Source organism: Anomaloglossus baeobatrachus, unplaced genomic scaffold (genome assembly GCF_048569485.1).
Source record: "Anomaloglossus baeobatrachus isolate aAnoBae1 unplaced genomic scaffold, aAnoBae1.hap1 Scaffold_2840, whole genome shotgun sequence".
Lineage (NCBI taxonomy): Eukaryota > Metazoa > Chordata > Amphibia > Anura > Aromobatidae > Anomaloglossus > Anomaloglossus baeobatrachus.
Window position 1 is genome coordinate 98,083 of NW_027442309.1, and position 21,096 is coordinate 119,178.

Consider the following 21,096-nt stretch of genomic DNA (forward strand, 5'->3'; position numbering starts at 1 on the left):
CCTAAAGGAGGAGTTATTCAGATTCATTGCAGTGGGCGGCGGCTGCAAAACGCACCATTCTTCTTGTTTTGGCTCTGCAAAGCAGCCTTTTCAAGGGTTGGCTTGGGTGACAAAATGTCTTGTGTAGGCGTGGGTTTGTCTCCCTCTCGCTCTCTCTCCCTAAGATGTGTCCGGCATAGGCCAGGGTGCCACTCGAGGCCCAAACCAATTCTGGTTATCGCTTCTCGGCCTTTTGGCTAAGATCAAGTGTAGTATCTGTTCTTATCAGTTTAATATCTGATACGTCCCCTATCTGGGGACCATATATTAAATGGATTTTTAGAACAGGGAGATGGAAAAAGAGCTTGCTCTGTCCACTCCACGCATTGACCTGGTATTGCAGTACCTCCAGGAACGGTGCACCCCTTCTTAACCCAGTTTCCAAAAGCAGAACTCAATTCACCTGATTCATATTAGCCCGATTTAATGAATTGGAAGAAAGCATACGTCTTCATATGCACCTCAATTTGGCCCATTCACTTTTCACACTTCCTCCTTTTGTTTTTTATCTTTCACACTTTTGACTTTCTTTATTCATCCAAATAGCAAACTCATCACCACTCAACCTGACCAACTCGGCTATGTCCCCGTGCTGCAGTTCTCTGTCTTATCTAGATCATTTGCAATTGAATGGAATAGATCCCTTTTGGACAAAGTGGATTCACCTGCTGCTGCAGTGACCACAGGTGTGATAACATCTAGAATTGGCATCTGGTGCGATCTCTCCGCTTCCACTCCAAAGAAAGTTACCTGTTTATTCCTATCATGCATTGGTTTTTGGGGTTTTCTTTGAGTAATGATGATCTCTTTAGTAGTCTGTTGGCGCCCTCTCCTGGAGGAATAGTTTGCTTGCTCTTGGACATTCTAAAAGAGAGGTCATGATAGACATTGAGCTTCTGAGCTCAATTGGGGACAGTCATGGGTGATGAATGTTTGCAACCTACTGCGAAGCCTCATACCGCAATATAAGGAACGTCAAATACTAAGAAAGGGCGGCCTATGAAAGAATTACTACTTTCAATAAGTACACTTAAACGGCTAATTGGGAATAGAAAAACTGTAAAAAGCCCTCTGAGAAAGCCCCCCTCTAACCTTTGATAGTAAGCTTTTCTGTAGTCTGCCTGTTGATGTATTTTCCGTTTGAACTGTGCACAACATGAAGAGACGGAACACTGGCGGCTTGTCACAATGCCCCCCGATGACATCACAATAGCGCTGCTGCCTAGAAAACAAGCTGCGCAGAAGAAGTTGTTCTTTGGGTGGGAGGGTGGGCTAGTGGAAGGAGGGGGCAATCTCTTTTTTTCCCGGGTGGTAGGGGGATGACAGGAGAAGGGAAGCGGGTGGTGAGAAAGGTACAGAGGGCAGGGTTTGGGGGCTGGGAAGGAAAGGGAAAAGATTAGGGTTTGGGGATGATGAAAGGGCTTTCTACGGGTAAGGATGGCAAAGGGTGGCAGTGACGGAAAGTCAGGCAACCTGTCCTGTCCGTCTTTTTGTATCGTGAATTGGAAAGACTGCAAGGGGGAGGGGAGTTGCTTGCGCCCTAAAGGAGGAGTTATTCAGATTCATTGCAGTGGGCGGCGGCTGCAAAACGCACCATTCTTCTTGTTTTGGCTCTGCAAAGCAGCCTTTTCAAGGGTTGGCTTGGGTGACAAAATGTCTTGTGTAGGCGTGGGTTTGTCTCCCTCTCGCTCTCTCTCCCTAAGATGTGTCCGGCATAGGCCAGGGTGCCACTCGAGGCCCAAACCAATTCTGGTTATCGCTTCTCGGCCTTTTGGCTAAGATCAAGTGTAGTTTGGGAGGGTACTACCTTGGTTGGTGCTGAAAGGTGCCAGGGTATTGCACAACTGCTGACCTTGAGGGAGTGTGCATCGTAGGATGTCATAGCCTTCTTGTGACGGACAGTTACCTGGGCAACGAGAGGCGGTCGCTTTATTATTTTCAAACTCATCCTTCAAAAAAAAAAAAAAAAAAAATCTGTTCTTATCAGTTTAATATCTGATACGTCCCCTATCTGGGGACCATATATTAAATGGATTTTTAGAACAGGGAGATGGAAAAAGAGCTTGCTCTGTCCACTCCACGCATTGACCTGGTATTGCAGTACCTCCAGGAACGGTGCACCCCTTCTTAACCCAGTTTCCAAAAGCAGAACTCAATTCACCTGATTCATATTAGCCCGATTTAATGAATTGGAAGAAAGCATACGTCTTCATATGCACCTCAATTTGGCCCATTCACTTTTCACACTTCCTCCTTTTGTTTTTTATCTTTCACACTTTTGACTTTCTTTATTCATCCAAATAGCAAACTCATCACCACTCAACCTGACCAACTCGGCTATGTCCCCGTGCTGCAGTTCTCTGTCTTATCTAGATCATTTGCAATTGAATGGAATAGATCCCTTTTGGACAAAGTGGATTCACCTGCTGCTGCAGTGACCACAGGTGTGATAACATCTAGAATTGGCATCTGGTGCGATCTCTCCGCTTCCACTCCAAAGAAAGTTACCTGTTTATTCCTATCATGCATTGGTTTTTGGGGTTTTCTTTGAGTAATGATGATCTCTTTAGTAGTCTGTTGGCGCCCTCTCCTGGAGGAATAGTTTGCTTGCTCTTGGACATTCTAAAAGAGAGGTCATGATAGACATTGAGCTTCTGAGCTCAATTGGGGACAGTCATGGGTGATGAATGTTTGCAACCTACTGCGAAGCCTCATACCGCAATATAAGGAACGTCAAATACTAAGAAAGGGCGGCCTATGAAAGAATTACTACTTTCAATAAGTACACTTAAACGGCTAATTGGGAATAGAAAAACTGTAAAAAGCCCTCTGAGAAAGCCCCCCTCTAACCTTTGATAGTAAGCTTTTCTGTAGTCTGCCTGTTGATGTATTTTCCGTTTGAACTGTGCACAACATGAAGAGACGGAACACTGGCGGCTTGTCACAATGCCCCCCGATGACATCACAATAGCGCTGCTGCCTAGAAAACAAGCTGCGCAGAAGAAGTTGTTCTTTGGGTGGGAGGGTGGGCTAGTGGAAGGAGGGGGCAATCTCTTTTTTTCCCGGGTGGTAGGGGGATGACAGGAGAAGGGAAGCGGGTGGTGAGAAAGGTACAGAGGGCAGGGTTTGGGGGCTGGGAAGGAAAGGGAAAAGATTAGGGTTTGGGGATGATGAAAGGGCTTTCTACGGGTAAGGATGGCAAAGGGTGGCAGTGACGGAAAGTCAGGCAACCTGTCCTGTCCGTCTTTTTGTATCGTGAATTGGAAAGACTGCAAGGGGGAGGGGAGTTGCTTGCGCCCTAAAGGAGGAGTTATTCAGATTCATTGCAGTGGGCGGCGGCTGCAAAACGCACCATTCTTCTTGTTTTGGCTCTGCAAAGCAGCCTTTTCAAGGGTTGGCTTGGGTGACAAAATGTCTTGTGTAGGCGTGGGTTTGTCTCCCTCTCGCTCTCTCTCCCTAAGATGTGTCCGGCATAGGCCAGGGTGCCACTCGAGGCCCAAACCAATTCTGGTTATCGCTTCTCGGCCTTTTGGCTAAGATCAAGTGTAGTATCTGTTCTTATCAGTTTAATATCTGATACGTCCCCTATCTGGGGACCATATATTAAATGGATTTTTAGAACAGGGAGATGGAAAAAGAGCTTGCTCTGTCCACTCCACGCATTGACCTGGTATTGCAGTACCTCCAGGAACGGTGCACCCCTTCTTAACCCAGTTTCCAAAAGCAGAACTCAATTCACCTGATTCATATTAGCCCGATTTAATGAATTGGAAGAAAGCATACGTCTTCATATGCACCTCAATTTGGCCCATTCACTTTTCACACTTCCTCCTTTTGTTTTTTATCTTTCACACTTTTGACTTTCTTTATTCATCCAAATAGCAAACTCATCACCACTCAACCTGACCAACTCGGCTATGTCCCCGTGCTGCAGTTCTCTGTCTTATCTAGATCATTTGCAATTGAATGGAATAGATCCCTTTTGGACAAAGTGGATTCACCTGCTGCTGCAGTGACCACAGGTGTGATAACATCTAGAATTGGCATCTGGTGCGATCTCTCCGCTTCCACTCCAAAGAAAGTTACCTGTTTATTCCTATCATGCATTGGTTTTTGGGGTTTTCTTTGAGTAATGATGATCTCTTTAGTAGTCTGTTGGCGCCCTCTCCTGGAGGAATAGTTTGCTTGCTCTTGGACATTCTAAAAGAGAGGTCATGATAGACATTGAGCTTCTGAGCTCAATTGGGGACAGTCATGGGTGATGAATGTTTGCAACCTACTGCGAAGCCTCATACCGCAATATAAGGAACGTCAAATACTAAGAAAGGGCGGCCTATGAAAGAATTACTACTTTCAATAAGTACACTTAAACGGCTAATTGGGAATAGAAAAACTGTAAAAAGCCCTCTGAGAAAGCCCCCCTCTAACCTTTGATAGTAAGCTTTTCTGTAGTCTGCCTGTTGATGTATTTTCCGTTTGAACTGTGCACAACATGAAGAGACGGAACACTGGCGGCTTGTCACAATGCCCCCCGATGACATCACAATAGCGCTGCTGCCTAGAAAACAAGCTGCGCAGAAGAAGTTGTTCTTTGGGTGGGAGGGTGGGCTAGTGGAAGGAGGGGGCAATCTCTTTTTTTCCCGGGTGGTAGGGGGATGACAGGAGAAGGGAAGCGGGTGGTGAGAAAGGTACAGAGGGCAGGGTTTGGGGGCTGGGAAGGAAAGGGAAAAGATTAGGGTTTGGGGATGATGAAAGGGCTTTCTACGGGTAAGGATGGCAAAGGGTGGCAGTGACGGAAAGTCAGGCAACCTGTCCTGTCCGTCTTTTTGTATCGTGAATTGGAAAGACTGCAAGGGGGAGGGGAGTTGCTTGCGCCCTAAAGGAGGAGTTATTCAGATTCATTGCAGTGGGCGGCGGCTGCAAAACGCACCATTCTTCTTGTTTTGGCTCTGCAAAGCAGCCTTTTCAAGGGTTGGCTTGGGTGACAAAATGTCTTGTGTAGGCGTGGGTTTGTCTCCCTCTCGCTCTCTCTCCCTAAGATGTGTCCGGCATAGGCCAGGGTGCCACTCGAGGCCCAAACCAATTCTGGTTATCGCTTCTCGGCCTTTTGGCTAAGATCAAGTGTAGTATCTGTTCTTATCAGTTTAATATCTGATACGTCCCCTATCTGGGGACCATATATTAAATGGATTTTTAGAACAGGGAGATGGAAAAAGAGCTTGCTCTGTCCACTCCACGCATTGACCTGGTATTGCAGTACCTCCAGGAACGGTGCACCCCTTCTTAACCCAGTTTCCAAAAGCAGAACTCAATTCACCTGATTCATATTAGCCCGATTTAATGAATTGGAAGAAAGCATACGTCTTCATATGCACCTCAATTTGGCCCATTCACTTTTCACACTTCCTCCTTTTGTTTTTTATCTTTCACACTTTTGACTTTCTTTATTCATCCAAATAGCAAACTCATCACCACTCAACCTGACCAACTCGGCTATGTCCCCGTGCTGCAGTTCTCTGTCTTATCTAGATCATTTGCAATTGAATGGAATAGATCCCTTTTGGACAAAGTGGATTCACCTGCTGCTGCAGTGACCACAGGTGTGATAACATCTAGAATTGGCATCTGGTGCGATCTCTCCGCTTCCACTCCAAAGAAAGTTACCTGTTTATTCCTATCATGCATTGGTTTTTGGGGTTTTCTTTGAGTAATGATGATCTCTTTAGTAGTCTGTTGGCGCCCTCTCCTGGAGGAATAGTTTGCTTGCTCTTGGACATTCTAAAAGAGAGGTCATGATAGACATTGAGCTTCTGAGCTCAATTGGGGACAGTCATGGGTGATGAATGTTTGCAACCTACTGCGAAGCCTCATACCGCAATATAAGGAACGTCAAATACTAAGAAAGGGCGGCCTATGAAAGAATTACTACTTTCAATAAGTACACTTAAACGGCTAATTGGGAATAGAAAAACTGTAAAAAGCCCTCTGAGAAAGCCCCCCTCTAACCTTTGATAGTAAGCTTTTCTGTAGTCTGCCTGTTGATGTATTTTCCGTTTGAACTGTGCACAACATGAAGAGACGGAACACTGGCGGCTTGTCACAATGCCCCCCGATGACATCACAATAGCGCTGCTGCCTAGAAAACAAGCTGCGCAGAAGAAGTTGTTCTTTGGGTGGGAGGGTGGGCTAGTGGAAGGAGGGGGCAATCTCTTTTTTTCCCGGGTGGTAGGGGGATGACAGGAGAAGGGAAGCGGGTGGTGAGAAAGGTACAGAGGGCAGGGTTTGGGGGCTGGGAAGGAAAGGGAAAAGATTAGGGTTTGGGGATGATGAAAGGGCTTTCTACGGGTAAGGATGGCAAAGGGTGGCAGTGACGGAAAGTCAGGCAACCTGTCCTGTCCGTCTTTTTGTATCGTGAATTGGAAAGACTGCAAGGGGGAGGGGAGTTGCTTGCGCCCTAAAGGAGGAGTTATTCAGATTCATTGCAGTGGGCGGCGGCTGCAAAACGCACCATTCTTCTTGTTTTGGCTCTGCAAAGCAGCCTTTTCAAGGGTTGGCTTGGGTGACAAAATGTCTTGTGTAGGCGTGGGTTTGTCTCCCTCTCGCTCTCTCTCCCTAAGATGTGTCCGGCATAGGCCAGGGTGCCACTCGAGGCCCAAACCAATTCTGGTTATCGCTTCTCGGCCTTTTGGCTAAGATCAAGTGTAGTATCTGTTCTTATCAGTTTAATATCTGATACGTCCCCTATCTGGGGACCATATATTAAATGGATTTTTAGAACAGGGAGATGGAAAAAGAGCTTGCTCTGTCCACTCCACGCATTGACCTGGTATTGCAGTACCTCCAGGAACGGTGCACCCCTTCTTAACCCAGTTTCCAAAAGCAGAACTCAATTCACCTGATTCATATTAGCCCGATTTAATGAATTGGAAGAAAGCATACGTCTTCATATGCACCTCAATTTGGCCCATTCACTTTTCACACTTCCTCCTTTTGTTTTTTATCTTTCACACTTTTGACTTTCTTTATTCATCCAAATAGCAAACTCATCACCACTCAACCTGACCAACTCGGCTATGTCCCCGTGCTGCAGTTCTCTGTCTTATCTAGATCATTTGCAATTGAATGGAATAGATCCCTTTTGGACAAAGTGGATTCACCTGCTGCTGCAGTGACCACAGGTGTGATAACATCTAGAATTGGCATCTGGTGCGATCTCTCCGCTTCCACTCCAAAGAAAGTTACCTGTTTATTCCTATCATGCATTGGTTTTTGGGGTTTTCTTTGAGTAATGATGATCTCTTTAGTAGTCTGTTGGCGCCCTCTCCTGGAGGAATAGTTTGCTTGCTCTTGGACATTCTAAAAGAGAGGTCATGATAGACATTGAGCTTCTGAGCTCAATTGGGGACAGTCATGGGTGATGAATGTTTGCAACCTACTGCGAAGCCTCATACCGCAATATAAGGAACGTCAAATACTAAGAAAGGGCGGCCTATGAAAGAATTACTACTTTCAATAAGTACACTTAAACGGCTAATTGGGAATAGAAAAACTGTAAAAAGCCCTCTGAGAAAGCCCCCCTCTAACCTTTGATAGTAAGCTTTTCTGTAGTCTGCCTGTTGATGTATTTTCCGTTTGAACTGTGCACAACATGAAGAGACGGAACACTGGCGGCTTGTCACAATGCCCCCCGATGACATCACAATAGCGCTGCTGCCTAGAAAACAAGCTGCGCAGAAGAAGTTGTTCTTTGGGTGGGAGGGTGGGCTAGTGGAAGGAGGGGGCAATCTCTTTTTTTCCCGGGTGGTAGGGGGATGACAGGAGAAGGGAAGCGGGTGGTGAGAAAGGTACAGAGGGCAGGGTTTGGGGGCTGGGAAGGAAAGGGAAAAGATTAGGGTTTGGGGATGATGAAAGGGCTTTCTACGGGTAAGGATGGCAAAGGGTGGCAGTGACGGAAAGTCAGGCAACCTGTCCTGTCCGTCTTTTTGTATCGTGAATTGGAAAGACTGCAAGGGGGAGGGGAGTTGCTTGCGCCCTAAAGGAGGAGTTATTCAGATTCATTGCAGTGGGCGGCGGCTGCAAAACGCACCATTCTTCTTGTTTTGGCTCTGCAAAGCAGCCTTTTCAAGGGTTGGCTTGGGTGACAAAATGTCTTGTGTAGGCGTGGGTTTGTCTCCCTCTCGCTCTCTCTCCCTAAGATGTGTCCGGCATAGGCCAGGGTGCCACTCGAGGCCCAAACCAATTCTGGTTATCGCTTCTCGGCCTTTTGGCTAAGATCAAGTGTAGTATCTGTTCTTATCAGTTTAATATCTGATACGTCCCCTATCTGGGGACCATATATTAAATGGATTTTTAGAACAGGGAGATGGAAAAAGAGCTTGCTCTGTCCACTCCACGCATTGACCTGGTATTGCAGTACCTCCAGGAACGGTGCACCCCTTCTTAACCCAGTTTCCAAAAGCAGAACTCAATTCACCTGATTCATATTAGCCCGATTTAATGAATTGGAAGAAAGCATACGTCTTCATATGCACCTCAATTTGGCCCATTCACTTTTCACACTTCCTCCTTTTGTTTTTTATCTTTCACACTTTTGACTTTCTTTATTCATCCAAATAGCAAACTCATCACCACTCAACCTGACCAACTCGGCTATGTCCCCGTGCTGCAGTTCTCTGTCTTATCTAGATCATTTGCAATTGAATGGAATAGATCCCTTTTGGACAAAGTGGATTCACCTGCTGCTGCAGTGACCACAGGTGTGATAACATCTAGAATTGGCATCTGGTGCGATCTCTCCGCTTCCACTCCAAAGAAAGTTACCTGTTTATTCCTATCATGCATTGGTTTTTGGGGTTTTCTTTGAGTAATGATGATCTCTTTAGTAGTCTGTTGGCGCCCTCTCCTGGAGGAATAGTTTGCTTGCTCTTGGACATTCTAAAAGAGAGGTCATGATAGACATTGAGCTTCTGAGCTCAATTGGGGACAGTCATGGGTGATGAATGTTTGCAACCTACTGCGAAGCCTCATACCGCAATATAAGGAACGTCAAATACTAAGAAAGGGCGGCCTATGAAAGAATTACTACTTTCAATAAGTACACTTAAACGGCTAATTGGGAATAGAAAAACTGTAAAAAGCCCTCTGAGAAAGCCCCCCTCTAACCTTTGATAGTAAGCTTTTCTGTAGTCTGCCTGTTGATGTATTTTCCGTTTGAACTGTGCACAACATGAAGAGACGGAACACTGGCGGCTTGTCACAATGCCCCCCGATGACATCACAATAGCGCTGCTGCCTAGAAAACAAGCTGCGCAGAAGAAGTTGTTCTTTGGGTGGGAGGGTGGGCTAGTGGAAGGAGGGGGCAATCTCTTTTTTTCCCGGGTGGTAGGGGGATGACAGGAGAAGGGAAGCGGGTGGTGAGAAAGGTACAGAGGGCAGGGTTTGGGGGCTGGGAAGGAAAGGGAAAAGATTAGGGTTTGGGGATGATGAAAGGGCTTTCTACGGGTAAGGATGGCAAAGGGTGGCAGTGACGGAAAGTCAGGCAACCTGTCCTGTCCGTCTTTTTGTATCGTGAATTGGAAAGACTGCAAGGGGGAGGGGAGTTGCTTGCGCCCTAAAGGAGGAGTTATTCAGATTCATTGCAGTGGGCGGCGGCTGCAAAACGCACCATTCTTCTTGTTTTGGCTCTGCAAAGCAGCCTTTTCAAGGGTTGGCTTGGGTGACAAAATGTCTTGTGTAGGCGTGGGTTTGTCTCCCTCTCGCTCTCTCTCCCTAAGATGTGTCCGGCATAGGCCAGGGTGCCACTCGAGGCCCAAACCAATTCTGGTTATCGCTTCTCGGCCTTTTGGCTAAGATCAAGTGTAGTATCTGTTCTTATCAGTTTAATATCTGATACGTCCCCTATCTGGGGACCATATATTAAATGGATTTTTAGAACAGGGAGATGGAAAAAGAGCTTGCTCTGTCCACTCCACGCATTGACCTGGTATTGCAGTACCTCCAGGAACGGTGCACCCCTTCTTAACCCAGTTTCCAAAAGCAGAACTCAATTCACCTGATTCATATTAGCCCGATTTAATGAATTGGAAGAAAGCATACGTCTTCATATGCACCTCAATTTGGCCCATTCACTTTTCACACTTCCTCCTTTTGTTTTTTATCTTTCACACTTTTGACTTTCTTTATTCATCCAAATAGCAAACTCATCACCACTCAACCTGACCAACTCGGCTATGTCCCCGTGCTGCAGTTCTCTGTCTTATCTAGATCATTTGCAATTGAATGGAATAGATCCCTTTTGGACAAAGTGGATTCACCTGCTGCTGCAGTGACCACAGGTGTGATAACATCTAGAATTGGCATCTGGTGCGATCTCTCCGCTTCCACTCCAAAGAAAGTTACCTGTTTATTCCTATCATGCATTGGTTTTTGGGGTTTTCTTTGAGTAATGATGATCTCTTTAGTAGTCTGTTGGCGCCCTCTCCTGGAGGAATAGTTTGCTTGCTCTTGGACATTCTAAAAGAGAGGTCATGATAGACATTGAGCTTCTGAGCTCAATTGGGGACAGTCATGGGTGATGAATGTTTGCAACCTACTGCGAAGCCTCATACCGCAATATAAGGAACGTCAAATACTAAGAAAGGGCGGCCTATGAAAGAATTACTACTTTCAATAAGTACACTTAAACGGCTAATTGGGAATAGAAAAACTGTAAAAAGCCCTCTGAGAAAGCCCCCCTCTAACCTTTGATAGTAAGCTTTTCTGTAGTCTGCCTGTTGATGTATTTTCCGTTTGAACTGTGCACAACATGAAGAGACGGAACACTGGCGGCTTGTCACAATGCCCCCCGATGACATCACAATAGCGCTGCTGCCTAGAAAACAAGCTGCGCAGAAGAAGTTGTTCTTTGGGTGGGAGGGTGGGCTAGTGGAAGGAGGGGGCAATCTCTTTTTTTCCCGGGTGGTAGGGGGATGACAGGAGAAGGGAAGCGGGTGGTGAGAAAGGTACAGAGGGCAGGGTTTGGGGGCTGGGAAGGAAAGGGAAAAGATTAGGGTTTGGGGATGATGAAAGGGCTTTCTACGGGTAAGGATGGCAAAGGGTGGCAGTGACGGAAAGTCAGGCAACCTGTCCTGTCCGTCTTTTTGTATCGTGAATTGGAAAGACTGCAAGGGGGAGGGGAGTTGCTTGCGCCCTAAAGGAGGAGTTATTCAGATTCATTGCAGTGGGCGGCGGCTGCAAAACGCACCATTCTTCTTGTTTTGGCTCTGCAAAGCAGCCTTTTCAAGGGTTGGCTTGGGTGACAAAATGTCTTGTGTAGGCGTGGGTTTGTCTCCCTCTCGCTCTCTCTCCCTAAGATGTGTCCGGCATAGGCCAGGGTGCCACTCGAGGCCCAAACCAATTCTGGTTATCGCTTCTCGGCCTTTTGGCTAAGATCAAGTGTAGTATCTGTTCTTATCAGTTTAATATCTGATACGTCCCCTATCTGGGGACCATATATTAAATGGATTTTTAGAACAGGGAGATGGAAAAAGAGCTTGCTCTGTCCACTCCACGCATTGACCTGGTATTGCAGTACCTCCAGGAACGGTGCACCCCTTCTTAACCCAGTTTCCAAAAGCAGAACTCAATTCACCTGATTCATATTAGCCCGATTTAATGAATTGGAAGAAAGCATACGTCTTCATATGCACCTCAATTTGGCCCATTCACTTTTCACACTTCCTCCTTTTGTTTTTTATCTTTCACACTTTTGACTTTCTTTATTCATCCAAATAGCAAACTCATCACCACTCAACCTGACCAACTCGGCTATGTCCCCGTGCTGCAGTTCTCTGTCTTATCTAGATCATTTGCAATTGAATGGAATAGATCCCTTTTGGACAAAGTGGATTCACCTGCTGCTGCAGTGACCACAGGTGTGATAACATCTAGAATTGGCATCTGGTGCGATCTCTCCGCTTCCACTCCAAAGAAAGTTACCTGTTTATTCCTATCATGCATTGGTTTTTGGGGTTTTCTTTGAGTAATGATGATCTCTTTAGTAGTCTGTTGGCGCCCTCTCCTGGAGGAATAGTTTGCTTGCTCTTGGACATTCTAAAAGAGAGGTCATGATAGACATTGAGCTTCTGAGCTCAATTGGGGACAGTCATGGGTGATGAATGTTTGCAACCTACTGCGAAGCCTCATACCGCAATATAAGGAACGTCAAATACTAAGAAAGGGCGGCCTATGAAAGAATTACTACTTTCAATAAGTACACTTAAACGGCTAATTGGGAATAGAAAAACTGTAAAAAGCCCTCTGAGAAAGCCCCCCTCTAACCTTTGATAGTAAGCTTTTCTGTAGTCTGCCTGTTGATGTATTTTCCGTTTGAACTGTGCACAACATGAAGAGACGGAACACTGGCGGCTTGTCACAATGCCCCCCGATGACATCACAATAGCGCTGCTGCCTAGAAAACAAGCTGCGCAGAAGAAGTTGTTCTTTGGGTGGGAGGGTGGGCTAGTGGAAGGAGGGGGCAATCTCTTTTTTTCCCGGGTGGTAGGGGGATGACAGGAGAAGGGAAGCGGGTGGTGAGAAAGGTACAGAGGGCAGGGTTTGGGGGCTGGGAAGGAAAGGGAAAAGATTAGGGTTTGGGGATGATGAAAGGGCTTTCTACGGGTAAGGATGGCAAAGGGTGGCAGTGACGGAAAGTCAGGCAACCTGTCCTGTCCGTCTTTTTGTATCGTGAATTGGAAAGACTGCAAGGGGGAGGGGAGTTGCTTGCGCCCTAAAGGAGGAGTTATTCAGATTCATTGCAGTGGGCGGCGGCTGCAAAACGCACCATTCTTCTTGTTTTGGCTCTGCAAAGCAGCCTTTTCAAGGGTTGGCTTGGGTGACAAAATGTCTTGTGTAGGCGTGGGTTTGTCTCCCTCTCGCTCTCTCTCCCTAAGATGTGTCCGGCATAGGCCAGGGTGCCACTCGAGGCCCAAACCAATTCTGGTTATCGCTTCTCGGCCTTTTGGCTAAGATCAAGTGTAGTATCTGTTCTTATCAGTTTAATATCTGATACGTCCCCTATCTGGGGACCATATATTAAATGGATTTTTAGAACAGGGAGATGGAAAAAGAGCTTGCTCTGTCCACTCCACGCATTGACCTGGTATTGCAGTACCTCCAGGAACGGTGCACCCCTTCTTAACCCAGTTTCCAAAAGCAGAACTCAATTCACCTGATTCATATTAGCCCGATTTAATGAATTGGAAGAAAGCATACGTCTTCATATGCACCTCAATTTGGCCCATTCACTTTTCACACTTCCTCCTTTTGTTTTTTATCTTTCACACTTTTGACTTTCTTTATTCATCCAAATAGCAAACTCATCACCACTCAACCTGACCAACTCGGCTATGTCCCCGTGCTGCAGTTCTCTGTCTTATCTAGATCATTTGCAATTGAATGGAATAGATCCCTTTTGGACAAAGTGGATTCACCTGCTGCTGCAGTGACCACAGGTGTGATAACATCTAGAATTGGCATCTGGTGCGATCTCTCCGCTTCCACTCCAAAGAAAGTTACCTGTTTATTCCTATCATGCATTGGTTTTTGGGGTTTTCTTTGAGTAATGATGATCTCTTTAGTAGTCTGTTGGCGCCCTCTCCTGGAGGAATAGTTTGCTTGCTCTTGGACATTCTAAAAGAGAGGTCATGATAGACATTGAGCTTCTGAGCTCAATTGGGGACAGTCATGGGTGATGAATGTTTGCAACCTACTGCGAAGCCTCATACCGCAATATAAGGAACGTCAAATACTAAGAAAGGGCGGCCTATGAAAGAATTACTACTTTCAATAAGTACACTTAAACGGCTAATTGGGAATAGAAAAACTGTAAAAAGCCCTCTGAGAAAGCCCCCCTCTAACCTTTGATAGTAAGCTTTTCTGTAGTCTGCCTGTTGATGTATTTTCCGTTTGAACTGTGCACAACATGAAGAGACGGAACACTGGCGGCTTGTCACAATGCCCCCCGATGACATCACAATAGCGCTGCTGCCTAGAAAACAAGCTGCGCAGAAGAAGTTGTTCTTTGGGTGGGAGGGTGGGCTAGTGGAAGGAGGGGGCAATCTCTTTTTTTCCCGGGTGGTAGGGGGATGACAGGAGAAGGGAAGCGGGTGGTGAGAAAGGTACAGAGGGCAGGGTTTGGGGGCTGGGAAGGAAAGGGAAAAGATTAGGGTTTGGGGATGATGAAAGGGCTTTCTACGGGTAAGGATGGCAAAGGGTGGCAGTGACGGAAAGTCAGGCAACCTGTCCTGTCCGTCTTTTTGTATCGTGAATTGGAAAGACTGCAAGGGGGAGGGGAGTTGCTTGCGCCCTAAAGGAGGAGTTATTCAGATTCATTGCAGTGGGCGGCGGCTGCAAAACGCACCATTCTTCTTGTTTTCGCTCTGCAAAGCAGCCTTTTCAAGGGTTGGCTTGGGTGACAAAATGTCTTGTGTAGGCGTGGGTTTGTCTCCCTCTCGCTCTCTCTCCCTAAGATGTGTCCGGCATAGGCCAGGGTGCCACTCGAGGCCCAAACCAATTCTGGTTATCGCTTCTCGGCCTTTTGGCTAAGATCAAGTGTAGTATCGTTCGAAAAGGTGGTTTAAGGCTCCGGCCACCTTAGTACAATGATGCAATGCACACTGGAAGGTTGCGCTTGTTAGTACTTTGGGAGGATAGTATATCCATCTAGAGGAAACCATGGCCCTACCAGGATCGAGGCTATTAGACTGAGTAAGTGTGGGGGCTATGGTGCAATGTGCCCCAGGATTGACGACCCTGGAGTGAGTCTGAGCTTGCTGGCTTGGGACCCCGGCGAGCCTTGGGCTCTGTAGCACACCGTACCTTGCCCTTTCATACTTTCTGAGCATATTGCTCTATCCCGGCCTTCTGGCTAGGAAGGGAAATTTTTATAATCATGGTCGGAGGTCCGTTCAGCTTTGGGCTGAGAAACCAACACCCGGTTGGAGGTCCGGGTCAGCTTTGGCTGAGAAACCAACACCCGGTTGGAGGTCCGGGTCAGCTTCGGCTGAGAAACCAACACCCGGTAGGAGGTCCGGGTCAGCTTCGGCTGAGAAACCAACACCCGGTTGGAGGTCCGGGTCAGCTTCGGCTGAGAAACCAACACCCGGTTGGAGGTCCGGTTAGCCTTGGGCTGAGAAACCAACACCGGTTGACGGTCCGGGCAGTTTCGGCTGCGAAACCAACAACTAGTAGCTCTCTACTCCACTTGGGTAAGATGCCTGGGTGGACGCTGGGAGCAACGACAAGGCTCAACCAGGCTTCGGCTTGGGGGAGCACCGAAGATCCCTGACCCTTGCTGTGGCCTTCTGGCTCGGAGGGACGGGGTTGATTTTTGGGGACCCTCTCCTCACGGAGGGGTCCACACGAATCCTAGCCTTTGCACTGTTTTTGGTGTGACTTCGGTCATGCATTTTTTGCGGTGCTTTGGAAAGCTTCATTAAATCAAAAATCTGTTCTTATCAGTTTAATATCTGATACGTCCCCTATCTGGGGACCATATATTAAATGGATTTTTAGAACAGGGAGATGGAAAAAGAGCTTGCTCTGTCCACTCCACGCATTGACCTGGTATTGCAGTACCTCCAGGAACGGTGCACCCCTTCTTAACCCAGTTTCCAAAAGCAGAACTCAATTCACCTGATTCATATTAGCCCGATTTAATGAATTGGAAGAAAGCATACGTCTTCATATGCACCTCAATTTGGCCCATTCACTTTTCACACTTCCTCCTTTTGTTTTTTATCTTTCACACTTTTGACTTTCTTTATTCATCCAAATAGCAAACTCATCACCACTCAACCTGACCAACTCGGCTATGTCCCCGTGCTGCAGTTCTCTGTCTTATCTAGATCATTTGCAATTGAATGGAATAGATCCCTTTTGGACAAAGTGGATTCACCTGCTGCTGCAGTGACCACAGGTGTGATAACATCTAGAATTGGCATCTGGTGCGATCTCTCCGCTTCCACTCCAAAGAAAGTTACCTGTTTATTCCTATCATGCATTGGTTTTTGGGGTTTTCTTTGAGTAATGATGATCTCTTTAGTAGTCTGTTGGCGCCCTCTCCTGGAGGAATAGTTTGCTTGCTCTTGGACATTCTAAAAGAGAGGTCATGATAGACATTGAGCTTCTGAGCTCAATTGGGGACAGTCATGGGTGATGAATGTTTGCAACCTACTGCGAAGCCTCATACCGCAATATAAGGAACGTCAAATACTAAGAAAGGGCGGCCTATGAAAGAATTACTACTTTCAATAAGTACACTTAAACGGCTAATTGGGAATAGAAAAACTGTAAAAAGCCCTCTGAGAAAGCCCCCCTCTAACCTTTGATAGTAAGCTTTTCTGTAGTCTGCCTGTTGATGTATTTTCCGTTTGAACTGTGCACAACATGAAGAGACGGAACACTGGCGGCTTGTCACAATGCCCCCCGATGACATCACAATAGCGCTGCTGCCTAGAAAACAAGCTGCGCAGAAGAAGTTGTTCTTTGGGTGGGAGGGTGGGCTAGTGGAAGGAGGGGGCAATCTCTTTTTTTCCCGGGTGGTAGGGGGATGACAGGAGAAGGGAAGCGGGTGGTGAGAAAGGTACAGAGGGCAGGGTTTGGGGGCTGGGAAGGAAAGGGAAAAGATTAGGGTTTGGGGATGATGAAAGGGCTTTCTACGGGTAAGGATGGCAAAGGGTGGCAGTGACGGAAAGTCAGGCAACCTGTCCTGTCCGTCTTTTTGTATCGTGAATTGGAAAGACTGCAAGGGGGAGGGGAGTTGCTTGCGCCCTAAAGGAGGAGTTATTCAGATTCATTGCAGTGGGCGGCGGCTGCAAAACGCACCATTCTTCTTGTTTTGGCTCTGCAAAGCAGCCTTTTCAAGGGTTGGCTTGGGTGACAAAATGTCTTGTGTAGGCGTGGGTTTGTCTCCCTCTCGCTCTCTCTCCCTAAGATGTGTCCGGCATAGGCCAGGGTGCCACTCGAGGCCCAAACCAATTCTGGTTATCGCTTCTCGGCCTTTTGGCTAAGATCAAGTGTAGTATCTGTTCTTATCAGTTTAATATCTGATACGTCCCCTATCTGGGGACCATATATTAAATGGATTTTTAGAACAGGGAGATGGAAAAAGAGCTTGCTCTGTCCACTCCACGCATTGACCTGGTATTGCAGTACCTCCAGGAACGGTGCACCCCTTCTTAACCCAGTTTCCAAAAGCAGAACTCAATTCACCTGATTCATATTAGCCCGATTTAATGAATTGGAAGAAAGCATACGTCTTCATATGCACCTCAATTTGGCCCATTCACTTTTCACACTTCCTCCTTTTGTTTTTTATCTTTCACACTTTTGACTTTCTTTATTCATCCAAATAGCAAACTCATCACCACTCAACCTGACCAACTCGGCTATGTCCCCGTGCTGCAGTTCTCTGTCTTATCTAGATCATTTGCAATTGAATGGAATAGATCCCTTTTGGACAAAGTGGATTCACCTGCTGCTGCAGTGACCACAGGTGTGATAACATCTAGAATTGGCATCTGGTGCGATCTCTCCGCTTCCACTCCAAAGAAAGTTACCTGTTTATTCCTATCATGCATTGGTTTTTGGGGTTTTCTTTGAGTAATGATGATCTCTTTAGTAGTCTGTTGGCGCCCTCTCCTGGAGGAATAGTTTGCTTGCTCTTGGACATTCTAAAAGAGAGGTCATGATAGACATTGAGCTTCTGAGCTCAATTGGGGACAGTCATGGGTGATGAATGTTTGCAACCTACTGCGAAGCCTCATACCGCAATATAAGGAACGTCAAATACTAAGAAAGGGCGGCCTATGAAAGAATTACTACTTTCAATAAGTACACTTAAACGGCTAATTGGGAATAGAAAAACTGTAAAAAGCCCTCTGAGAAAGCCCCCCTCTAACCTTTGATAGTAAGCTTTTCTGTAGTCTGCCTGTTGATGTATTTTCCGTTTGAACTGTGCACAACATGAAGAGACGGAACACTGGCGGCTTGTCACAATGCCCCCCGATGACATCACAATAGCGCTGCTGCCTAGAAAACAAGCTGCGCAGAAGAAGTTGTTCTTTGGGTGGGAGGGTGGGCTAGTGGAAGGAGGGGGCAATCTCTTTTTTTCCCGGGTGGTAGGGGGATGACAGGAGAAGGGAAGCGGGTGGTGAGAAAGGTACAGAGGGCAGGGTTTGGGGGCTGGGAAGGAAAGGGAAAAGATTAGGGTTTGGGGATGATGAAAGGGCTTTCTACGGGTAAGGATGGCAAAGGGTGGCAGTGACGGAAAGTCAGGCAACCTGTCCTGTCCGTCTTTTTGTATCGTGAATTGGAAAGACTGCAAGGGGGAGGGGAGTTGCTTGCGCCCTAAAGGAGGAGTTATTCAGATTCATTGCAGTGGGCGGCGGCTGCAAAACGCACCATTCTTCTTGTTTTGGCTCTGCAAAGCAGCCTTTTCAAGGGTTGGCTTGGGTGACAAAATGTCTTGTGTAGGCGTGGGTTTGTCTCCCTCTCGCTCTCTCTCCCTAAGATGTGTCCGGCATAGGCCAGGGTGCCACTCGAGGCCCAAACCAATTCTGGTTATCGCTTCTCGGCCTTTTGGCTAAGATCAAGTGTAGTATCTGTTCTTATCAGTTTAATATCTGATACGTCCCCTATCTGGGGACCATATATTAAATGGATTTTTAGAACAGGGAGATGGAAAAAGAGCTTGCTCTGTCCACTCCACGCATTGACCTGGTATTGCAGTACCTCCAGGAACGGTGCACCCCTTCTTAACCCAGTTTCCAAAAGCAGAACTCAATTCACCTGATTCATATTAGCCCGATTTAATGAATTGGAAGAAAGCATACGTCTTCATATGCACCTCAATTTGGCCCATTCACTTTTCACACTTCCTCCTTTTGTTTTTTATCTTTCACACTTTTGACTTTCTTTATTCATCCAAATAGCAAACTCATCACCACTCAACCTGACCAACTCGGCTATGTCCCCGTGCTGCAGTTCTCTGTCTTATCTAGATCATTTGCAATTGAATGGAATAGATCCCTTTTGGACAAAGTGGATTCACCTGCTGCTGCAGTGACCACAGGTGTGATAACATCTAGAATTGGCATCTGGTGCGATCTCTCCGCTTCCACTCCAAAGAAAGTTACCTGTTTATTCCTATCATGCATTGGTTTTTGGGGTTTTCTTTGAGTAATGATGATCTCTTTAGTAGTCTGTTGGCGCCCTCTCCTGGAGGAATAGTTTGCTTGCTCTTGGACATTCTAAAAGAGAGGTCATGATAGACATTGAGCTTCTGAGCTCAATTGGGGACAGTCATGGGTGATGAATGTTTGCAACCTACTGCGAAGCCTCATACCGCAATATAAGGAACGTCAAATACTAAGAAAGGGCGGCCTATGAAAGAATTACTACTTTCAATAAGTACACTTAAACGGCTAATTGGGAATAGAAAAACTGTAAAAAGCCCTCTGAGAAAGCCCCCCTCTAACCTTTGATAGTAAGCTTTTCTGTAGTCTGCCTGTTGATGTATTTTCCGTTTGAACTGTGCACAACATGAAGAGACGGAACACTGGCGGCTTGTCACAATGCCCCCCGATGACATCACAATAGCGCTGCTGCCTAGAAAACAAGCTGCGCAGAAGAAGTTGTTCTTTGGGTGGGAGGGTGGGCTAGTGGAAGGAGGGGGCAATCTCTTTTTTTCCCGGGTGGTAGGGGGATGACAGGAGAAGGGAAGCGGGTGGTGAGAAAGGTACAGAGGGCAGGGTTTGGGGGCTGGGAAGGAAAGGGAAAAGATTAGGGTTTGGGGATGATGAAAGGGCTTTCTACGGGTAAGGATGGCAAAGGGTGGCAGTGACGGAAAGTCAGGCAACCTGTCCTGTCCGTCTTTTTGTATCGTGAATTGGAAAGACTGCAAGGGGGAGGGGAGTTGCTTGCGCCCTAAAGGAGGAGTTATTCAGATTCATTGCAGTGGGCGGCGGCTGCAAAACGCACCATTCTTCTTGTTTTGGCTCTGCAAAGCAGCCTTTTCAAGGGTTGGCTTGGGTGACAAAATGTCTTGTGTAGGCGTGGGTTTGTCTCCCTCTCGCTCTCTCTCCCTAAGATGTGTCCGGCATAGGCCAGGGTGCCACTCGAGGCCCAAACCAATTCTGGTTATCGCTTCTCGGCCTTTTGGCTAAGATCAAGTGTAGTATCTGTTCTTATCAGTTTAATATCTGATACGTCCCCTATCTGGGGACCATATATTAAATGGATTTTTAGAACAGGGAGATGGAAAAAGAGCTTGCTCTGTCCACTCCACGCATTGACCTGGTATTGCAGTACCTCCAGGAACGGTGCACCCCTTCTTAACCCAGTTTCCAAAAGCAGAACTCAATTCACCTGATTCATATTAGCCCGATTTAATGAATTGGAAGAAAGCATACGTCTTCATATGCACCTCAATTTGGCCCATTCACTTTTCACACTTCCTCCTTTTGTTTTTTATCTTTCACACTTTTGACTTTCTTTATTCATCCAAATAGCAAACTCATCACCACTCAACCTGACCAACTCGGCTATGTCCCCGTGCTGCAGTTCTCTGTCTTATCTAGATCATTTGCAATTGAATGGAATAGATCCCTTTTGGACAAAGTGGATTCACCTGCTGCTGCAGTGACCACAGGTGTGATAACATCTAGAATTGGCATCTGGTGCGATCTCTCCGCTTCCACTCCAAAGAAAGTTACCTGTTTATTCCTATCATGCATTGGTTTTTGGGGTTTTCTTTGAGTAATGATGATCTCTTTAGTAGTCTGTTGGCGCCCTCTCCTGGAGGAATAGTTTGCTTGCTCTTGGACATTCTAAAAGAGAGGTCATGATAGACATTGAGCTTCTGAGCTCAATTGGGGACAGTCATGGGTGATGAATGTTTGCAACCTACTGCGAAGCCTCATACCGCAATATAAGGAACGTCAAATACTAAGAAAGGGCGGCCTATGAAAGAATTACTACTTTCAATAAGTACACTTAAACGGCTAATTGGGAATAGAA

General features: G+C 46.5%; 13 non-coding genes and 1 pseudogene across 13 annotated transcripts; all 14 read left to right on the forward strand.

Moving 5' to 3' along the window:
- The first annotated feature begins 216 nt into the window (after positions 1-216).
- Positions 217-407, forward strand: LOC142266340 (U2 spliceosomal RNA). The gene has a single exon (XR_012732441.1). It is a non-coding gene; the product is annotated as a U2 spliceosomal RNA (small nuclear RNA).
- Positions 408-1,970: 1,563 nt separating this feature from the next.
- LOC142266285 (U2 spliceosomal RNA) lies at positions 1,971-2,165 on the forward strand. Its single transcript, XR_012732398.1, has one exon. It is a non-coding gene; the product is annotated as a U2 spliceosomal RNA (small nuclear RNA).
- Positions 2,166-3,552: 1,387 nt separating this feature from the next.
- Positions 3,553-3,743, forward strand: LOC142266341 (U2 spliceosomal RNA). Its single transcript, XR_012732442.1, has one exon. It is a non-coding gene; the product is annotated as a U2 spliceosomal RNA (small nuclear RNA).
- Positions 3,744-5,130: 1,387 nt separating this feature from the next.
- LOC142266342 (U2 spliceosomal RNA) lies at positions 5,131-5,321 on the forward strand. Its single transcript, XR_012732443.1, has one exon. It is a non-coding gene; the product is annotated as a U2 spliceosomal RNA (small nuclear RNA).
- A 1,387-nt stretch (positions 5,322-6,708) lies between these two features.
- LOC142266343 (U2 spliceosomal RNA) lies at positions 6,709-6,899 on the forward strand. Its single transcript, XR_012732444.1, has one exon. It is a non-coding gene; the product is annotated as a U2 spliceosomal RNA (small nuclear RNA).
- Positions 6,900-8,286: 1,387 nt separating this feature from the next.
- Positions 8,287-8,477, forward strand: LOC142266251 (U2 spliceosomal RNA). The gene has a single exon (XR_012732370.1). It is a non-coding gene; the product is annotated as a U2 spliceosomal RNA (small nuclear RNA).
- Positions 8,478-9,864: 1,387 nt separating this feature from the next.
- On the forward strand, positions 9,865-10,055 carry LOC142266252 (U2 spliceosomal RNA). The gene has a single exon (XR_012732371.1). It is a non-coding gene; the product is annotated as a U2 spliceosomal RNA (small nuclear RNA).
- Positions 10,056-11,442: 1,387 nt separating this feature from the next.
- On the forward strand, positions 11,443-11,633 carry LOC142266253 (U2 spliceosomal RNA). Its single transcript, XR_012732372.1, has one exon. It is a non-coding gene; the product is annotated as a U2 spliceosomal RNA (small nuclear RNA).
- Positions 11,634-13,020: 1,387 nt separating this feature from the next.
- Positions 13,021-13,211, forward strand: LOC142266254 (U2 spliceosomal RNA). The gene has a single exon (XR_012732373.1). It is a non-coding gene; the product is annotated as a U2 spliceosomal RNA (small nuclear RNA).
- Positions 13,212-14,598: 1,387 nt separating this feature from the next.
- On the forward strand, positions 14,599-14,740 carry LOC142266293 (U2 spliceosomal RNA; annotated as a pseudogene).
- A 743-nt stretch (positions 14,741-15,483) lies between these two features.
- On the forward strand, positions 15,484-15,676 carry LOC142266278 (U2 spliceosomal RNA). Its single transcript, XR_012732393.1, has one exon. It is a non-coding gene; the product is annotated as a U2 spliceosomal RNA (small nuclear RNA).
- Positions 15,677-17,063: 1,387 nt separating this feature from the next.
- LOC142266255 (U2 spliceosomal RNA) lies at positions 17,064-17,254 on the forward strand. The gene has a single exon (XR_012732374.1). It is a non-coding gene; the product is annotated as a U2 spliceosomal RNA (small nuclear RNA).
- Positions 17,255-18,641: 1,387 nt separating this feature from the next.
- Positions 18,642-18,832, forward strand: LOC142266257 (U2 spliceosomal RNA). Its single transcript, XR_012732376.1, has one exon. It is a non-coding gene; the product is annotated as a U2 spliceosomal RNA (small nuclear RNA).
- Positions 18,833-20,219: 1,387 nt separating this feature from the next.
- On the forward strand, positions 20,220-20,410 carry LOC142266259 (U2 spliceosomal RNA). Its single transcript, XR_012732377.1, has one exon. It is a non-coding gene; the product is annotated as a U2 spliceosomal RNA (small nuclear RNA).
- Positions 20,411-21,096: the final 686 nt, after the last annotated feature.